The sequence below is a fragment of the Cebus imitator genome, unplaced genomic scaffold (genome assembly GCF_001604975.1).
Source record: "Cebus imitator isolate Cc_AM_T3 unplaced genomic scaffold, Cebus_imitator-1.0 Scaffold235, whole genome shotgun sequence".
NCBI classification, from domain to species: Eukaryota; Metazoa; Chordata; class Mammalia; order Primates; family Cebidae; genus Cebus; species Cebus imitator.
This window is the reverse complement of record NW_016107550.1, coordinates 3,307,419-3,310,042: the sequence shown is the minus strand read 5'-3', so window position 1 is coordinate 3,310,042 and position 2,624 is coordinate 3,307,419. Positions and strand designations below refer to the sequence as shown.

The following is a 2,624-nucleotide window of genomic DNA, read 5'->3' as shown; positions in this document are numbered from 1 at the left end:
CCTCGGCCTCCCACAGTGCTGGGATTACAGGCTTGAGCCACCGCGCCCGGCCTGTAATGTCATCTTTATCATTTCTGATTGCGCTCATTTAAGTCTCCTTTTTTTTGGGTTAGTGTAGTCAGCCATCTGTCAATTATGGGTATACTTTCAAAAAACCAACTTTCTTCCATTGACTTTTTGTAATGTTTTTGTCTTAATCTCATTCTTTTTCTGTCCTTTTGGAGTTTCCATTGTTTTCAGGGTCTGATGCTAGAGAGTGAATGTGACCCTTTGGTGGTGCCACAATATTCAGATTTTTCACACATCAGAATCCTCACACTGATTCCTTCTCATCTGGAGAGGCTGCCACTCATTCTCTTTGGATTTATTTTCACTGGGATGGGGTTTCTTTGCACATTTTCCCCCAGCCCGCAGGGAGTGTGACTGTGGAGCATGTTGGGAAGGGTCTTTTGGCTTTTCTCCATGGTCTTGGGTGCTTCTGCAGCAGGGTTTGTGTTGGGCTGTGCAGTTCAAATTGCAGGCCGGGGGCTGGTGCTTAAGGGGAAGAGCCAGCCTCTGCACCAGCAGGTGGGTATGGAGCTGTCTGCTTCCTGTGAGGTGCTGTCTGTTGCTTCAGGTGAAGGGCTGGACCGTGGAGTGTCTGGAGCCCTGAGCTTCCTGTTCCACAGGGTGAGGAAACACAGCTGGGCAGAGCGGAAACCCCTGGCTTGCCCACAAATACCCCAGTGACGAGTGCAGGCACCAGTTCTGATGGGTGTGGCTGGGGCAACTCCTGGTGAAATGCCCTGAGGTCTCTGTGGGGTGGGGGTGGAGGGGGGCGGGTGAAGGACCTACATCCACTTCCATTCTTCAATAGGGAGGAACATTATCTGTTTCCCTATCACACCCCTGCTCCAGGGCTCATGAGTCTCTGTTCAGACACACACTGTTGTCCTTCCCCAGGCCACAGTGTGACTGAGAGCCGTGAGAAACACCTGCCTGCCACTCTCCGCAGGAATCATCCCAAGGTAGAACCTCCTCACTCAGCGCAGTGCAGACCCCTCAGCGGCTGCCTGTGTCTGACGTCGTCACACTGCTGCTTCATGTAGCTGGGATGTGGGGCTTCTGCCTTTCTGGCTGGACAAGTGGACGTCAGTTGTGGTGTTGCTGGCTGGGGGGACCCGACCTCAGGCCCTGGGGTGAGTGGTCAGGTGCCAGCAGAGTGGGAAACGGCTGGCAGTTCCCCGGATCACAGGCCTCTAGGTGACCAGCTGGAGAGAGCGTGTGGGATTCGTAAAGGGGCTGGACTGGGATTCAGCTGTTCCAGGGCTCAGGTGCCGGCTGTGATGAGGAGGCAAGGGCCGGTCCCCAGGTCACCAGCAGAACTCTCAGGTGGGGCAGGCAGAACACTCAGGTGGTAGAGCCTGGGGGCAGATCACAGGCCTGTGGGGACTGGTCTGTCAAAAGGGGGCTTCGGCGGCTGCAATGTCACGGGGGGAAAGGGCAGCTGTGCTGTGGGCCTGTGACTAGGGAGGGCAGGGCCTCTCGACTGGGGCACTGGAGACTGGCAGGTGTGGGCACAGGGCCCGCTCACACTTGCCTCCTGAAGTAGTGGCACTTGATCTTGCTCTGGGGACACGCAGAAGTGCCAGGTCTCCCCATACTCTCCCTGAGCCTGGGGCAGCAGGGGCGGAGGTGGCAGTAACTACATAGGGCTTGTCAGGAGCCTCTGAGCATTGGGCTTTCAGAGGGCACATAGCCAAGGCCACAGTGTTCTGGTGGGGACAGGATGGGTGCACTGGGGCCCTGCAGATGGCAAGCCCCATTTAGCAGGAAGCAACAGAGATGGGGAGCTGTGGGGTGCTCAGCTTGGCTGCTTCTGTACCCCAGTTGTCATATTTATTCTCAGGTCCATGGAAGTGCCTGGCCTCCTCACTCCATGGAAAGGCGGGGGCAGCTGCAGCCGGGTTGCTCAGGGATGAAAAGCCTATGGGATTCCATGTGGCTCCAGTGGGGCCTCAGCACACTCTCTGGGAGCAACCTGTGTGCCCCTGGAGGCCCAGAGGGGCAGGTACTCTCCTGTGAGCAGGATTGTAGGAGTCCACAGCAGAGGGGTGGATGCCAGCGGCTCTCACTCACCCCTTCCCCATGTTAGGGGGCCTTTCTCACCCCTTCTCCTTTTCAGGGAGCCTCTTACTCACCCCTTCCTTGTGTTAGGAGCCTCGCCTGGCTTTCAGCTTGTCTCTTATCTGCCTTCTGTGTCCCTGGGGTCCTCTGGTGCACCCCGGCATCCTCTCTTAGAACATCCGCTTAACGTGCTGGTATTTACTCATCATTTAGATTCCTCTCTATGAGAACGGCAAACACCACCTGCTTCCATTCAGCCAACGTGAGCCTGAACCCATAGGCATTTTTTTCAGCACATCATACTCTTTGGAAATCCAATCTTTATGAGATTGTCATTATTTGAGAATAAATTTCGTTTTTTTTTTTTTTTCCTTGGTTTTTAAATAACTGTTATTTAGGCCGGGTGCGGTGGCTCAAGCCTGTAATCCCAGCACTTTCGGAGGCCGAGGCGGGTGGATCATGAGGTCAAGAGATCGAGACCATCCTGGTCAACATGGTGAAACCCCGTCTCTACTAAA

General features: G+C 55.0%; 1 protein-coding gene across 2 annotated transcripts in view; it reads left to right on the top strand.

Annotated features, from left to right (window-relative positions):
• The window catches only part of LOC108282135 (leukocyte immunoglobulin-like receptor subfamily B member 1), a 59,402-nt gene that overhangs the window by 6,342 nt on the left and 50,436 nt on the right, over positions 1 to 2,624 (top strand). Inside the window, exon 1 of one of the 2 annotated variants that reach the window (XR_005195357.1) lies at positions 50 to 1,007. The exons of the other annotated variant lie outside the window; for it this stretch is intronic. The gene's annotated coding sequence lies outside the window, so the exon portion shown is untranslated. Of the gene's footprint in view, positions 1 to 49; positions 1,008 to 2,624 lie in introns of those variants that run through there. 2 annotated transcript variants of the gene reach the window in all.